The sequence below is a fragment of the Arachis hypogaea genome, chromosome 14 (genome assembly GCF_003086295.3).
Source record: "Arachis hypogaea cultivar Tifrunner chromosome 14, arahy.Tifrunner.gnm2.J5K5, whole genome shotgun sequence".
Lineage (NCBI taxonomy): Eukaryota > Viridiplantae > Streptophyta > Magnoliopsida > Fabales > Fabaceae > Arachis > Arachis hypogaea.
The window spans coordinates 94333429-94351620 of NC_092049.1; the positions used below are offsets into that span (position 1 = coordinate 94333429).

General features: G+C 39.5%; 1 non-coding gene across 1 annotated transcript; it reads left to right on the forward strand.

Annotated features, from left to right (window-relative positions):
• Window positions 1-14594: 14594 nt before the first annotated feature.
• On the forward strand, window positions 14595-14702 carry LOC112745219 (small nucleolar RNA R71). The gene has a single exon (XR_003173157.1). It is a non-coding gene; the product is annotated as a small nucleolar RNA R71 (small nucleolar RNA).
• Window positions 14703-18192: the final 3490 nt, after the last annotated feature.

Here is an 18192-nt window from a genome sequence, read left to right on the forward strand (position 1 = left end):
GCCTTGCTAGTGGTGGAGTATCCAACAAATATTCCTTCATAAGACTTTGGATCAAACTTACCAAGATTTTCTTTGTTGTTAAGCACAAAACATTTGCATCCAAAAACATGAAAATACTTAAGATTTGGAGGGGTTCCTTTCTATAGTTCATAAGGAGTTCTTTTCAACCCTTTTCTAATTATTGTCCTATTCAAAATATAGCATGCTGTATTTAAAGCTTCAGCCCATAGAAATTTAGGAACCTCATTCTCACATAACATAGCTCTTGTCATTTCTTGAAGGCTTCTATTCCTTCTTTCAACAATCCCATTTTGTTGAGGTGTTCTAGGACATGAAAAGTTATGAGAAATTCCTAAGTCATCACAGAATTTTTCAAAATCTTGGTTTTCAAATTCTCTTCCATGATCACTTCTCAAATGGAAAATTTTTAAATCCTTTTCATTTTGAATTTTCTTGCAAAGAGTTGAGAAGGCATGAAAAGCATCATTTTTATGAGCAAGGAAGAGTACCTAACCAAATCTAGAGTAATCATCTACCACCACAAGACCATAGTGTTTACCTCCTAAACTTTGAGTTCTTGTTGGGCCAAAAAGATCAATGTGCAACATCTCTAATGGCCTTTTGGTTGAGATTCCATCTTTAGGTTTAAAAGAGGATTTTACTTGTTTGCCCAATTGGCAAGCATCACAAGTGAGATCCTTATCAAATTTGATATTTGGAATTCCTCTAACCAAATTTTTCTTGACTAGCTTGGAAATTTGGTACATGCTTGCATGACCCAACTTTCTATGCCATAGCCATTTTTCAGATTCAAGAGATGTAAAACTTGTCACATTTTGTTCTTTCAAGTCCTCAAGAGTCAATCCATACACATTATTGCACCTTTTAGCTTCAAATAAAATATCTCCAATTTTCTCACAAACAACTAAACATACAGACTTCCTAAAAATAACTTCAAAGCCTAAATCACACAATTGACTAACACTAAGTAAATTATGTTTCAAACCATGTACAAGAAGAACATCATACAAGATGAAAAGCTTTTACCAACTTTTCCAACGGCCACTATCTTTCCTTTACCATCATCACCGAAAGTGACAAGTCCTCCATCATATTCATTAAGCTTTATGAAGAAGGTTGTCTTTCCGGTCATGTGCCTAGAGCATCCGCTGTCCATGTACCACATATTTTCCTTCCGTTTGGATGCTAGGCATACCTACAAAATAAGCTCAAGTGACCTTAGGTATCCAAATTTTCTTGGATCTTTTCACGTTAAACCATCTCCTATGTCTCAAACCATTATAATCAAAAACAACTTTGTAAACTTTATCACCAATCATTCTTTCACCAAAAAAACATTGAATGGGAAAGTGTCCATTTCGGTTGCATAGTCTACAAAACCTTGGAGTTGCTGATTTGTTAAAGTAGGTGGGATCTTGAAACCTTGTGTCATTAGAAGATGAAGCTTTATTTTCAAAAGAAGGTTTCTCATTTGATTTGTAAAACCCCAAACCAGCTTTATCAAAGAGTGGTTTTTGACTAGCCAATATTTGATTTAAATTTCCAGAACTTTGAGTAAACTTGGCTAAGTCATTTTCCAGATTTTTAACCTTTTTTAGCAACTCTTCATTCTCCTTAAAACAATTTACATATGCAACAACAGAATGGTTACTTTCACAACTTCTAAGTTGGGCTTTTAGCTGCTTATTTTCTTCAACAAGTTCACAAGTAGTTTCGGCCTCCCTTAGCTTTTCTTTAAGAAAACTGTTTTCAGTTTTAAGAATGATAATTTGTTGTTCAAGATCTTGGTTATCAAGCAGAAAACATCTTATTTTTTCAGAAAGGTGGTCTATCATAAGATGAAGATCTTCGGTGTTAGGATTGTGAAAGACTACCTGATCTATGTGATCCGCCATGAGACATGGTTGAGACTTGGTCTTGGATTCCTCATCATCATCATCTGAGTCATTTTCTAAATCCTCCCATGAAGCCATCAGCCCCTTCTTCTTTCCTCTTTTTGATTTTTCCTCCTTCTTTAACTTGGGACAATCGGATTTGAAGTGCCCCATTTCCTTGCAGTTGTAACAAGTTACTTTGCTAAGGTCTTTCTTCATTTTTCTTGAGCTGCTGCCTTTGCCTTTGAGCTTCACCATTTTCCTGAATTTTTCGGCAAACAACACAAATTCATTTTTAGAGGAGTTATCACTGGATTCATCATCCAAGGGGTTAGTTACAGAAGAAAAAGCAATTCCTTTCTTTTTTGACTCTTTTTTCAAATAAGTATTTTCAAAAGCAAGAAGGTTTCCTCTCAAATCATCAACTGTCATGGAATCAAGGCTACTGCTCTCAGAAATAATTAAAGCTTTTGTTTCCCACTCTTTAGTGAGACATCTCAGCACTCTTCTCACAAGCACAGAATCAGAATGTGTTATTCCCATAGCATCCAAGCCAACAATGATGGTGTTGAACCGTTCAAACAGTTCATCAATGGATTCTCCTTCCTTCATTGTAAACATTTCATACTCCCTGTTTAACATGTCTATCTGAGTCTTCTTTACAATGGTGGTTCCTTCATGAGTGATTTGCAATTTATCCCAGATTTTCTTTGCCATTGTGCATCGTGATACCCGTCGGTATTCCTCAAAGCTGATAGCACAATTGAGAAGATTTACAGCCTTGGCATTTAGCTCCACCTTCTTTCTATCTTCCTCGGTCCAACTTGCTTCTGGTTTAAGAGTGACTACTCCTTCAACATTTGTGTTAGTTGGAAACTGAGGACCCTCTAGGATGATCTTCCAAAGCCTGTAGTCTACTGCTTGCACAAAGATTTTCATTCTCTCCTTCCAATAGGTATAGTTTTTCCCATTGAAAAAAGGCGGTCTGTTGCTTGACTGTCCTTCTGTAAGGTTGTAGGACACTAGATTTGAGCCACTGCTTTCTACCATCTGGATCTTTTCTCCAAGCTGCAAAGCTTGATCTCTTTGAGACCAAGCTCTGATACCAATTGATGGTTTCAGTGGCTAAGAGAAGGGGGTTGAATCTTAGCCCCCTTTTTGCTTGATTACACTTGCTGATTTCTGGAGACCTTTTTTATTTTTGTCTCGTCCCTAACCACGAGACTTTTCTTTTTGTCTTATCACTTGGCACAAGATATTTTTTAGTTTTAGCTCCTGTGCAGTAGAAACAGAAATGGAGTAGAAGAGAGAGAAAATTACACCCAGATATATCCTGATTCAGCTGTTAAGTGCAGTGCAGCCTACATCCAGTCTCCGTCATAACAATGATGAAATTTCACTATAATCAACCTGATTACAAACTGTAAAGTGCTAACCCAACTTACAAGGGGATTCCCACAGAATCATGATACACAACACAAATGTACAAAGGAACTCTAAGGACATCTATGGCTTTTTCTTTTAATTTTGCACTCTCTGCCTTTTTCCGCTCTATGGATTTTTCATACAAACCTCACTGTTTGCCTTTTTCCATGAGACTCAAGACATGACAAAATTAAACAGAAAAATACTAAACAGAATACATTGAAGGAGAAGAAAATCTGTAAGCTTAGGTAGCTCTGAGAATCCTGTGTCTTGCACTCTCACTGCTTACTTCTAACTCCTTGCTCCAAACCGTGGCTGTTCACTCTTTTTATAGAAGAGAGAAGCCTCCACACTTGAAGCCAAAACCCAAGCCAACTTCTTCTTCCTTCAAGAAACAGATCCGGTTCGGCCATACAGAGAGAGAAGAGATAGCCATGCAATAACCAACATGCAATTACCTCTAGTCCTTCCTTAGTCATCACTCTTCATCAATCCGAGCTCTCCATCCTTGGCTTGCTCTCCAAGATGGATTTCTGGCCCTTGATGCTTCATGATGATGATGACTTCATCTGTTTCAATCTCTACCTCTACCATCACTTCGTCACTCTAGCTACTTCCTGTGGTGGTTGAGTAGAATCAAAGACAAGCCATGCCTCCAAGAATCTCTTCCTTGCTGGCCGAATCTTCTTCTTTCTTTTTGAGTATGAAGAGCTCGAGATTACCTCACCAAATCTTACCATATTTGGTGAAAATCTCAGCCACAGCATACTTTTATTTTATTTTTCGTGCCATTATTTTGATGGTCTTGTAGCGTGCTTCTTTTTCTCTTCGGTGGCTATGCTTAGCTTCCATGGTTTCTCTGTGTTATGACCGAAGGTTAGAAGCAAAAGAGAGAAGAAAGGAAGGTATGAACATTAACTAAAGGATTTAGACAAAATAAATTAAATGTCCACTTCCTTTTTGTTTCTTGGTAGCGTGCCTTCCATTAAAGGCCATCAATCAAATCAATGAAACTTTCTCTCTCATATTTCCCACGCATTTATTAGCTTTACTTAATAAAATTTTGAATTCCACTTCATGATGAGTAAAGAAGTTCCGTTGGAAGCAATGGAACTTTGCTTTCTATGCTTAGTGGATTCGGATCATGCATTGGGTCTTGTAGCATCAATATTAATTTGGGCTTGTAGCAATAATAACTTTAATTTGGCCCAAATAATATCACAACAATTCAGCCATACTTCTTTGAACATTTTTTGAATCAAAGCTGAATTAGAAATAAAATCACACTTGGGCTTGTAGCAATTATATTTTATTTTCGGCCTAATCATAAAACCTACAAAATTATTAATTAACATATGTTAAATGAAAATCAAATTAATTATTTTGTAATTAATTATTTTAATAATGTTTAGTCATCACAAATATTAATTTAGAGTTTTCTAAACTCATCATCTTGTATTAATAAATGCTAAAATAATCCAATAGTAAAATTAAGTAAATTAAGGAACATGGAAATGTAAGAGACAAGTAAAGAGAACGAACTTGAATTTCGAAGTCTTGATGAGGCAATAACTCTTCTCAATATCCCAATGCAAAATCAATGAACATAACAAATCCTAAAAACTATGAATGTGTAGAGAGAAAACCTAGAGGAGAGGAAAACTAGATCTAAAAACTTAAAACTATGCGGAATGAATGTCTCCCTTGGTTTCTGCATGTTCTCTGGCTCTAGTCTGCTTTTTTGGGCCAAAAACTGGGTCAAAATAAGGCCCGAAATCGCCCCCAGCGATTCTGCAGATTATGCAGATCGCGCATGTCACGCGGACGCGTCGCCCATGCGGCCGCGTCACTGCGATTTCCTCTCTTTCGTGCGGTCGCGTCATCCATGCGGCCGCGTCGCTTCTCGCTGGTCATTTCCTCAATTTCTTGTGTTCCTTCCATTTTGCAAGCTTCCTTTCCAATCTCTAACTCATTCATGCCTTATAATGCCTGAAACACTTAACACACATATCACGGCATCGAATGGAATAAAGGAAAAATAAAATACATAATTAAAAGTCTCTAGGAAGCAAGTTTTCAATCATGTAATAAATTTAGGAAGGAAATATAAATGCATGCTTATTTAATGAATAAGTGGGTAAAGATCATGATAAAACCACACAATTAAACGCAATATAAACCATAAAATAGTGGTTTATCAACCTCCCCACACTTAAACATTAGCATGTCCTCATGCTTAGTTGAAGGAGATAAAATAAATGAGTAAGAACATGTAAAACCTGTGCAATGCAATGCAACCTATATATATGAATGCAACTATATGATTTTTGTCCACTTGATCAAAAGTAAGTAAGCTCTTCAAAATAATTACAAATCAAATTCTACTAACTCAATTCTTATATAGTAAGAACAGATAAAAATGCAAGAAGATAGCTCATGAAAGCAGGGAACATAGAAATTCAAGCATGGAACCCTCACTGATGGTGTATGTACACTCTAGTCTCTCTAGTGTATAGGGTCATCACTCTATCTTTCTCTAATCATGCTCTCTAATTTTTGTTCTTCTCCTAACCAATCAACAACATTTAATATACCAATGCAAACATCATGAGGTCTTTTCAAGGTTGTAATGGGGCCAAGGTAAGGGTAAGGATGCATATATGGCTAAGTAAGCTTATAAATTGAATCTTTAATTAACCCAAGCTTTAACACAACCTATATATATTCTATATGACTTTAGAATTCATACCTAGCTACCCAGAAATCTCTTTCACATCCATACTCATGTATCAATCTTTTATTTTGATTTTATCATACATGCATTGATCTTTGAATGCTTGACTTAGCATTGGGGTAATTTTGTCTCCTTATTTATTTGTTGAATATTTTTGGATATATATATATATATTTTTTTTTTTTCATAGAAACATAAAAATAACATAGCTTATCAATGCACATAGAGTTTTAATTCTTATAGTTTCACATGAGTAGGTATCCAAATTCCCATTATATTATCATGACTCATTCCCTTATTATCCTTTGTTCCCACAATTTCCCATACTTGATTGACACACACAATTCTATCTTAAGCTAACCAAAGATTCAATTTGGGATATATACTTGTTTTTCCGCTTAAGGCTAGTAATGTGGTAAAATATAGAACAAATGGGATTTAAAGGCTCAAAGTGGCTAACAAAGATAATTGAAAGGGTAGGCTTAATTTGGATAAGTAAGCTCAACAAATAATGGCTTCAATCATGTGCAAACATATAAATATAATAAACATTGGACATATAGGATGAAACAAAATGTAGATTATAATCATAGAGAAGTAAACACACAAGAATAAAATAATTATGGTTAAATAATGTAACCATTCATAAAGGCTCAAATATCACAGGTTGTGTGTTCTTTAGCTCAAAAATCATGTTCCAAATACAACTTCAAGCAAATTTAACATAAAATTTTTAATTAAAATTAGTGAAATTTTGTTCCAAGGATAGAGTCTTAGAAGAAACTCATTGTCTTTTCAATCAAGCAGAACATGCATGCAACTAATCTATTACTATGCAATTTATCCTATTCTATAAAAGAAAAATCTAATTAAATATCCTAATTTATTGGTGCTAGGGAAGAGAAATTACCTCCGGAAGTCAGGTACTGACCGACCTCCCCACACTTAAGGCTTTGCACTGTCCTCGGTGCCATCTGTCAGGAATAAAGGTGTGCTGGTAGCAGTATCTCCATCGTCGGGGCCATTGTGGCTCCCTGTGCTGGTAAAGGAAGTGGAGTCCGGGGTGTCTGAGTCCTTGAATTTTTCCATGATCAGCTCCTTGAAGTATGTGAATCGGCGCTTGTTACGGCGCTCTCTCATCTTAGCTTTGTGTTCTTGCCGATCCAACCTTGCAAGTATCTGCTGGAGCAGTTGGTCTGTAGTAGGTGCTTGTGGTGTTGAAGAAGGAATATCTTCAACTGTTTCAGTAGGATGGCTGATAGTGGCTGCTGGAAGTCTAAGGTACTTCCTGTTAGGGATATACTGATCATCCCGGGAGAGCATGGCTTTGGTGTCCCCAGCTCTGTAGGAGACTCCGGCGGCTAAGATAAGATCTGAGACCAAGGCAGGGAAAGGTAAGTTGTCCGCAATTTGTACGTGTCCCATGGCATTCCGGATGTGTCTTGGTAGGTTCAGAGGCTGGTCTGTAAGGATGCACCATAGTAGAACGGCCATGTCCGCAGTGAAGGAGGATTCATGAGTGCTCGGAAAGACGTAATGGGACATGATCTGTGCCCATACGCGAGCCTCCAAGGTAAGTGCTGAAGCCAAAATTCCCTTAGGGCGGGTACGATGGTATCCGTAGTTCCAACGGCTGCCAGGTAGTGCGATAACTCTGAGAACAGCGTCCCAGTCAAATTGGTACATCTGGCGCTTGAGTACGGCTTCTTGAAAGGCATCCAATCCTTCTAGAACAAGGGGAAGACTTAGAACTTTTTGAATGGCCTCTTCTGTAATGGGGACTTGCTTCTGACGGACGTAGACAGACTGCAGGGTTGGTAGGTGGTAGTTGGAGTAGAACTCGACTACCCAAGAAAGATTGACCTGCCTTGGCTGTCTTTGTAGGAAACCCCATTGTCTTCGGGCAATCTGCGGCTCAACAAATGTAGCAATGTGGTTTGGGAGGAGAAGAAGGTATTCATTGTTGTAACTCCTTTCTACCAGGATGGAGAACTTCTGCTCACAGTAGCGATTGGGAAATCGCACAGTGTCCTTTGCTGGGAAGGCTCTTTCTTTATCATCAACCTTTATAATCCTCTTAATCTTTTTTGTTGAGGGCTTTACTGCGGTGGAAGAAGGCTCTGCCACTAATGCTCTCTTCGTTCCTCTCCTTGCTGTTGATTTGGGAATGGCTTTCTCTTTTCCTTTCTTGATGGCCATCCTAAAAAAGGGAAGAGAAAGTAAATTAAATTCAAAGAGATAGAGCAAGGAAGAGAATGAAAAAGGATGGTTATAGGTTCACATTAAAAGGTAAATGATGTTAACACACGCTCATGAGTACATGTGAAAACTCATTAATGGAAAATAGCTAGTGCATATGATGACAAGTGAATGCAAGGTGTTTATTGGCATGCCGGCAAAGGGCATGAGTAGCATAGATCAAGCATCACTCGTAACAAACCATCACGTTGGTATTGACAATTAAATTCAATAAATAAAATAGTAAAGGGAATTTGTGAAAAGCAAGCATTGAATATTAGAGTAGAAAAATGTAGAGAAGTTCATAATTCCATATGGCTTTTTCACAAACACATAGCATGCATGTAGAAGAAGCTTTTGAAAATAAGGATTTGAACATGCAAGTGATCCCTTAAAAAGCAATATATAATTGTCAAACAAATTTATAACAATCCACAAGCATATAGTAATAAATAAGGACTCACATAAATTGATAACACCAAGTAAAAAGGAAAAAAAAAAGAAAAAGAAAATATGAATAATGAAGGTAAAAAGAAAAGAAAAGAAGATGGCATATAAAAATAAGAAGAATAATAGAAAAGTAGGGAGAGGAGAAGAAAAGAAAACCTTGTTAATGGAGGTGAGAGAGAGAGTAGAAAGTGTAAAAAGTGAGAGAGAATAAAGAAGGAAGAAGGGGAAATTAAGGAGAGAAAAAAGAAAAATAGGATTTGGGGAGAAAAAGATAAGATAGTTGGCAAATCAGGGAAGCTGTGCGGCGCAATCGACGCGGTCGCATGGGGCATGCGGTCGCGCGACTTGCGCTGATACTAATTGACGCGGTCGCGTCGGTCACGCGATCGCGTGACCCGTTTTAGGCTAATGGCACGAGGGTAGCCTCGCACTCGCACAACTCTCTGTTCAAAATCATACAATGCCAAATTTTAAGTGACGCGATCGCGTGGGGCATGCGATCGCGTGAGTGGGCTTTCAGAAGGATGTGACGCAGACGCGTGAGGCACGCGATCGCGTGAGAGGGATTGCGCGTCCAGTGCCAGTCCAGCACCACTCTAGCACAACTTTCGGGTGTACACCACTTTGACGTCGAAATCCTAGTCAAGCGTGTCGCGTGGGAGGCCATTAGTCCCATATGACGCAGTCGCGTCAGCGACGCAGTCGCGTGGGGTGATTTGTGTCATTGGCACGCCTCCAGCCCTGCTTCTGCGTAACTCTCTGTTCATATTATTATTGTCTCCCATATCCTTGCGACGCGGACGCGTCAATGAGGCGGTCGCGTCGCATGATGATTTTTTTTTTTTTTTGAAAATAAAAGTATGTAAATGCAGATGCACGAAATGTACTAATGAAGAGAAGGGTTATTGAATAAGAAAACTAAGAATAAAGAAAAGAACGATCATACCATGGTGGGTTGTCTCCCACCTAGCACTTTGCTTTAACGTCCGTAAGTTGGACGCTCCACTAGCTCAGTCTTTGGCTATGTGGGGATCTTCCAAGAGGAAGATCTCAAGCTCCTTGTTTTTCTTCAGCTTCTCGTCATGGTACAGCTTTAAACGATGTCCATTAACTTTGATAAGTTTAGAGTTTGAAGGATAGCTTAGGTGATAAACTCCGTACGGTTCGGCCTTCTCTACTCTGTATGGACCTTCCCATCTCGATCTCAACTTACCTGGCATGAGCCTTAGTCGAGACTTGTAAAGGAGGACTAAGTCCCCAGGTTGGAACTCTTTCCTCTTGATGTGCTGATCATGTAAAGCCTTCATCTTCTCCTTGTATAGTCTTGAGTTCTCATAAGCTTCTAGGCAAAGGCTCTCCAGTTCCTGCAGTTGCAACTTCCTTTCAGCTCCGGCTTTGTCAATTCCCATGTTGCATTCCTTTACTGCCCAGAAGGCTTTGTGCTCTACTTCAACAGGGAGATGACAAGCTTTTCCATAAACTAAGCGGAAAGGACTCATCCCAATGGGTGTTTTGTATGCTGTTCTGTATGCCCAGAGTGCATCTTGTAGCCTGGTGCTCCAATCTCTTCTATGAGGTTTGACTATCTTCTGCAAGATACGCTTTATCTCTCTATTTGACACCTCGGCTTTCCCATTAGTCTGAGGATGGTAGGCTGTTGCAACTTTATGAATTATCCTATGCTTCTTCATTAGTCCTGTTAGTCTCCTGTTACAAAAATGGGTGCCTTGATCGCTCACGATTGCTCGTGGGGATCCAAAGCGACAAATAATATGGTTTCTCACAAAGGAAACAACAATGTTAGCATCATCATTGCGGGTAGGAATTGCTTCCACCCATTTGGAAACGTAATACACAGCTAACAATATATAGAGATAACCATTAGAATTCGGAAATGGACCCATGAAGTCAATGCCCCAAACATAAAAAATTTCACAAAAAAGCATAATTTGTTGAGGCATCTCATCCCTCCTGGATATATTACCAAATTTCTGGGATGGGAAACAAGATCTACAAAATTCAGCAGCGTCTCTAAAAAGAGTATGCCACCAGAATCCACAGTCTAAGATTTTTCTAGCAGTTCTTTGAGGGCCAAAATGTCCTCCACTCTCAGATGAGTGACAGGCCTCTAAGATGGACTGGAATTCTGATTGAGGTACACACCGTCTAATTACCTGGTCAGCGCCACATCTCCATAAATATGGGTCATCCCATATATAATATTTAGACTCGCTTTTCAGCTTGTCTCTCTGATGCTTAGAAAAGTTTGGAGGGAAAGTGCGACTAACTAGATAATTAGCTACAGGTGCATACCAAGGGACTATCTCAGATACTGCTTGCAGGTTATCAAATAGAAAATTATCAGCTATAGGAGTGGAGTCATCCTTAATGTGCTCAAGGCGACTCAAGTGGTCTGCCACTAAATTTTGGTTACCATTCCTATCCTTAATTTCTAAATCAAATTCTTGTAATAGCAGTATCCAACGTATAAGCCTTGGTTTGGACTCCTTTTTAGATAATAAATACTTTAGAGCTGCGTGGTCTGAATACACTACTACCTTCGTACTAAGTAAATAGGCCCGGAATTTATCCAGAGCAAAAACAATAGCAAGAAGCTCTTTCTCAGTAGTAGTGTAATTCGACTGAGCGGCATCTAAAGTTTTAGACGCGTAAGCAATAACAAAAGGATCTTTACCTTCACGCTGAGCCAGTGCTGCTCCTACGTCATGGTTGGAAGCATCACACATTATTTCAAATGGTTGGCTCCAATCTAGTCCTCTCACAATTGGGGCTTGAGTCAATGCAGTTCTCAGCTTATCAAATGCTTGTTTGCAATTTTTACCGAACTCGAACTCAATATCTTTCTGCAGTAATCTGGATAAGGGAAGTGCTACCTTACTGAAGTCCTTAATGAATCTCCTGTAAAAACCTGCATGGCCAAGGAAAGAACGGACCTCCCTCACAGAAGAGGGGTAAGGTAAACTAGAAATAGCATCCACCTTTGCTGGATCTACAGAAATGCCAGTATTAGACACAACATGTCCTAGGACAATCCCTTGTTTAACCATAAAGTGACATTTTTCAAAATTTAATACAAGGTTTGTACTGACACATCTATCTAATACTCTAGATAATCCATCTAAGCAAAGGCTAAAGGAATCACCATAAACACTAAAATCATCCATAAAAACCTCCATACAGTCCTCAATAAGATTAGAGAAAAGACTCATCATGCACCTTTGGAAAGTAGCTGGTGCATTGCACAAGCCAAAAGGCATTCTCTTGTAAGCATAAGTCCCAAAAGGACATGTAAAAGTAGTCTTTTCCTGATCCTCAGGAGCTATATGAATCTGGAAATAACCTGTGTAACCATCTAGAAAACAATAATGCGATTTACCTGATAGGCGATCCAGCATTTGATCAATGAATAGAAGAGGATAGTGATCCTTACGGGTTGCTTGGTTGAGGCATCTGTAGTCAATGCAGACCCTCCAGGCGTTCTGAACTTTGGTTGTCAGGAGCTCTCCATGCTCATTCTTCACTGCAGTGACTCCAGACTTCTTTGGCACCACTTGTACTGGACTTACCCATTCACTGTCTGAGATAGGATAGATGATATCTGCCTCTAATAGTCTGGTCACTTCCTTTTTGACAACCTCTAGGATAGTGGGGTTCAGTCTTCTCTGGGGTTGACAGACAGGTCTTGCTCCCTCTTCTAAAAATATCCTATGCTCACAGACTTGGGGATTTATGCCTACTATGTCTGCCAAACTCCAATCAATTGCCTTCTTGTGCCTCCTCAGCACACCAAGTAGCTGCTCTTCCTGTTGAGAAGTGAGTTCCCTTACAATGATAACCGGAAACTTCTGCCCGTCTTCAAGGTAAGCATATTTGAGGTGTGGAGGAAGGGATTTTAATTCTAACTTCTGATCATGTTCAGGCTCTGGGTTGTCTGGAGCTGGTAATAGTGGTAAGGCACTGTCATTGTCCTCTGAGAGTGTCCCCACACTTGGACCTTGTCCTGTGTGCTTCTCTTCAAATTCCTCTTGGTGAAATTCAGCCACGGTTTCATCTATAATGTCACACTTGAGGATAGAGTGATCCTCTGGAAGATGCTTCACAACTCCATTCAGATTGAAAATCACTACTCGGCCATCTATTTCAAAAGAGTATGTTCCTGAGAAAGCATCTAATTTAAACTTTGAGGTCTTTAGGAATGGTCTTCTGAGTAGGATTGATGATGGCTTGTCTGAGTCATTCTGGGGCATCTCCAGGATATAAAAATCAATGGGAAATGTGAGCCCTTTAATGCCCACTAAGACATCTTCAGCAACTCCAGCCACTGTAATAATGCTTTTATCTGCTAACACAAAACGAGCTGCCAACCTTTTTAAGGGAGGGAGCCTCAAAATATCATATATAGACAAAGGCATTATACTTACACATGCTCCTAAATCACACATGCAATCAGAAAACACTACACCACCAATAGTACAATTAACCATACAAGGACCTTGGTCACTACACTTTTCAGGTAAACCTCCCATTAAAGCAGATATGGAACTTCCTAAAGGAATAGTTTCTAATTCATTAATTTTGTCTTTATGGATACATAAATCTTTTAGAAACTTTGCATACTTAGGTACCTGTTGAATAATATCAAATAGAGGAACAGTTACCTCAACCTTTTTGAATATCTCTACCATTTTCGGATCAGGTTCCAGCTGCTTCCTGGGCTTCCTTGCAAGTTGTGGAAATGGAATAGGAGTAGTGTCTTCTGCAATGTCTGCACCTTGTAATGCTTTCTCTTGTGGTTGCACTTCTTCTTTTTCAGCTATGTCCTGTATGTCCTCTTCCTCTTCAACATCTTCTATTTCCACTACCTCTTCAGCTGAGGCGTGTTCTGGTGGGTTTGGCTCCTCTTGTTTCCTCTCCTGCAGTGTGGTTTTGGACCTTAGGGTGATGGCATTAATACCACCCTTGGGATTGGGTAATGGTTGAGAGGAAATTTCACTGGAGCTCAAAGGTTGGTTATTGGAGTTGTTCATTGATCCAATCTGGGAGACAAGAGCCTGCAACGTAGCGGTCAGACCATTTAGAGTGGCATTAATGTTATTTTCCATGGTCTGCTTTCTCTGATCAATAGATTGTAGTAAGTCATCATTGGCAGATGAAGAAGGATAGGTAATTTGAGAGGTCTGCTGTAGGGTATTCTGTGGTCCTTGGGATTGCCTTAGGTGAGGTGCTCTGTAAGGCTGATTCTGATTCTGCTGCCTGTTGTTGTTATTATTCTACCTTTGATATCCCTGATTATCTTTGCCTTCTCTATTGTTGTTGTCCCTCCAATTCTGGTTAGAATTGTCCTGCCATCCATGGCTGTAGTTGCCACCTTGATTGTACCCTTGGTTGGGGCGGTCATAGAAGTTATGAGTGGCTGCCACGGTGTTGTCTTCCTGCTGGAGCTGCGGACATTCGTCAGTATAATGGCTATAATCAGCACAAATTCCGTAAATTCTCTGTGGGACTAACTGTTGGTTTTGCTGTGGTGGAGAAGGTTGAGCTTGCTGAACTTGTTGTTGATTCAATTGCATCTACTTTAGCAAGTTGGTCATTTCACAAATACTCTGAGTTAGAGCAGTAGTCTCTCTGCTAGAGGATACTTCTGCAACGGCTTTTGAACAGCCTTGGTTCTGCCTGTGATTCCTAGTAGATTCAGCTAAGTCACTGATTAATTGCCATGCCTCATCAGTGGTCTTGTACTTTTTCATAGACCCATTGCTAGCACTTTCCAATGTGGTATTATCTTGGGGCCTCATGCCCTGTGTGACATAACCGAGTAATACTATCTTGTCAATCATATGGTGGGGGCAAGCTTCCAGAAGATTATTGAAGCGCTCCCAGTACTCATAGAGAGTTTCAGAATCATCCTGAACAATCATGGAAATATCTTTCCTCAGTTTATCAGTAACTTTAGCTGGAAAGAACTTTTCGAAGAATTCTCTTCTCAGTGTATCCCAGTTGGATACAGTTGCTGCAGGTTGAGTGTAGTACCACTCTCTTGCCTTTCCCTCAAGAGAAAATGGGAAGGCTTTCAACGAAATCAAAGTTTTATTTGCACCATCACGCCTGACAGTAGAACAGGCTGCTTGAAAATCTCTCAGGTGCTTGATAGGCTCTTGAGCAGGTAAGCCATGAAACTTGGGCATCAAATTAAGCAGTGCGGTCTTTATCTCAAAGTCTGTAGCCACTGCTGAGTGATGCGCTTGAAACGGTTGCATTGTAAAATCAGGGGCTCCTTCCTCCTGGATAGTAACTCTTCTGGCTGCTGCCATGTTACCTATACGTAAATCAACCGAGTCAGTAAAATGGGAGCTGATTTCTTTCTCAAGTGGCGTTTCAGATCCGCCCTCAGAGAGGACTAACCGACGCCGAGCTTGCCTTATTCGTGAAATAGTTCTTTCAATCTCAGGATCGAATACTTGCAAGCTTGGATCAGGAAGTGAACGCGTAATCTAACGAAAGAAACAAGCAACTCATAGTAGCAAAATAAAATAAAATGTAAATAAATAAATTCCAATTAATAACTTTAGCACTCTATTACAACTCCCTGGCAACGGCGCCAAAAATTGATGGGGGCGGAAATTGGCGAGTTAAGAATGATTATAAAATATGCGTTGCAAGTATAGTTCTCAACCAACCAGAAATCCGCTTATCAATTTAGAAGGGTGTCACAGAAATTAAAATTAAAATACTAGGAGTATGGATCCCAGGTCATCTCCCAACGAGTTGCAGAAAAGTGTGCTATTTTATTAATCATATGTTTTCAAAAAGGTTTGAGTTGAATGGCAGAAAATTAAATTAGAGAATTTATATAAATTTAAATAAAAGCCTTGACTGGGAGTTGATTAGTTGGAAGCCCTATTCTTGTTGCAGTACTCTCCAGATTAATTGATAATTGGGGGTTATTCTATTTAGTTGTCCCTTCCTAAGTAAGGAAAAGTTAAACAAGTTGGAATGTTGTTTCTATCCACAAGTTCCAATCCGCTCTTGGGGGGATTGGTGTTAGTGACTAGAGAGCAATCCAACAATAAACCCAATTACAATCTTTCTCTTGAGCATCCCAACTTCAAGGGTTTCTTTCAATCAACTCCCCATCAAGTTAGGGAACTACTTGCTCATGGTAAATGTAAAATTCATTACATAAGAAAAGGAATTAAAGAAAGACATGATAAATAATGATTAAAAGATTAATTAAAAATAAAAGTAATTCTTGTATTAATAAATGCTAAAATAATCCAATAGTAAAATTAAGTAAATTAAGGAACATGGAAGAGTAAGAGACAAGTAAAGAGAACGAACTAGAATGTCGAAGTCTTGATGAGGCAATGACTCTTCTCAATATCCCAATGCAAAAACAATGAACCTAACAAATTCTAAAAACTATGAATGTGTAGAGAGAAAACCTAGAGGAGAGGAAAACTAGATCTAAAAACTTAAAACTATGCGGAATGAATGTCTCCCTTGGTTTCTGCATGTTCTCTGGCTCTAGTCTGCTTTTATGGGCCGAACCAGAAATCGCCCCCAGCGATTCTGCAGATTATGCAGATCGCGCATGTCACGCGGACGCGTTGCCCATGCGGCCGCGTCACTCGTGCTATTCCATGCTGCGCGGTCGCGTCGTCTATGCGGCCGTGTCACTGCGATTTCCTCTCTTTCGCGCGGTCGCGTCATCCATGCGGCCGCGTCGCTTCTCGCTGGTCATCTCCTCAATTTTTTGTGTTCCTTCCATTTTGCAAGCTTCCTTTCCAATCTCTAACTCATTCATGCCTTATAAAGCCTGAAACACTTAACACACATATCACGGCATCGAATGGAATAAAGGAGAAATAAAATACATAATTAAAAGTCTCTAGGAAGCAAGTTTTCAATCATGTAATAAATTTAGGAAGGAAATATAAATGCATGCTTATTTAATGAATAAGTGGGTAAAGATCATGATAAAACCACACAATTAAACGCAATATAAACCATAAAATAGTGGTTTATCACATCCCATATATAATATTTTGACTCGCTTTTCAGCTTGTCCCTTTGGTGCTTAGTAAAATTAGGAGGGAAGGTATGACTAACTAAATAATTGGCTATAGGTGCATACCAAGGAACTATCATAGATATTGCGTGCAAGCTATCAAATGGAAAAGCATCATTGATAGAAGTGGAGTAATTCTTAATGTGCTCTAGGCGACTCAAGTGGTCCGCCACTAAATTCTGGGAACCACTCCTATCTTTAATTTCTAAATCAAATTCTTGCAGCAACAATATCCAACGTATTAACCTTGGTTTGGACTCTTTTTTAGCTAACAAATATCTTAGAGCTGCATGGTCTGAGTATACTACCACCTTAGTACCAAGTAAGTAGGCTCGGAATTTATCCAGAGCAAAAACAATAGCCAGAAGCTCTTTTTCAGTGGTAGTATAATTAGACTGAGTAGCATCTAAGGTCTTAGAAGGATAAGCAATTATAAAAAGGTCCTTACCTTCGCGCTGGGCCAGCGTCGCTCCTACTGCATGGTTGGAGGCGTCACACATGATCTCAAATGGCTGGCTCCAGTCGGGTCCTCTCACAATCGGAGCTTGAGTTAAGGCGATCTTCAGCTTATCAAACGCTTCCACGCAGTCCTCACTCAGCTCGAACTCAACATCCTTCTGCAGTAGTCAGAATAAAGGCAATGCTACCTTACTGAAGTCCTTGATAAATCCCCGGTAGAAACCTGCATGACCAAGGAACGAACGGACTTCCCTCACGGAAGAGGGGTAAGGTAAACTAGAAATCACATCTACCTTTGTTGATCTACAGAAATACCAGTATTAGAAACAACGTGTCCTTGAACAATACCTTGTTTTACCATAAAATGACATTTTTCAAAATTTAATACAAGGTTTGAACTAACACACCTGTCTAATACTCTAGCTAAACTATCCAAGCAAAGGTTGAATGAATCACCATACACACTAAAATCATCCATGAAAACTTCCATACAGTTCTCAAGAAGATCTGAGAAAAGGCTCATCATGCACCTTTGAAATGTAGCCGGTGCATTACATAAGCCAAAAGGCATCCTCTTGTATGAATACGTTCCAAAGGGACATGTAAAAGTAGTATTTTCCTGATCTTCAGGAGCTATATGAATTTGAAAATAAACAGTGTAACCATCTAGAAAACAGTAGTGTGATTTACCTGACAGGTGATCAAGCATTTAATCGATGAAGTGCAGAGGGTAGTGATCCTTGCGAGTAGCCTGGTTGAGGCGCCTGTAATCAATGCATACCCTCCAGGAATTCTACACTCTAGTTGTCAGGAGCTCTCCATGCTCATTCCTCACTGTTGTGACTCCAGACTTCTTTGGTACCACCTGTACTGGGCTAACCCATTCGCTATCTGAGATGGGG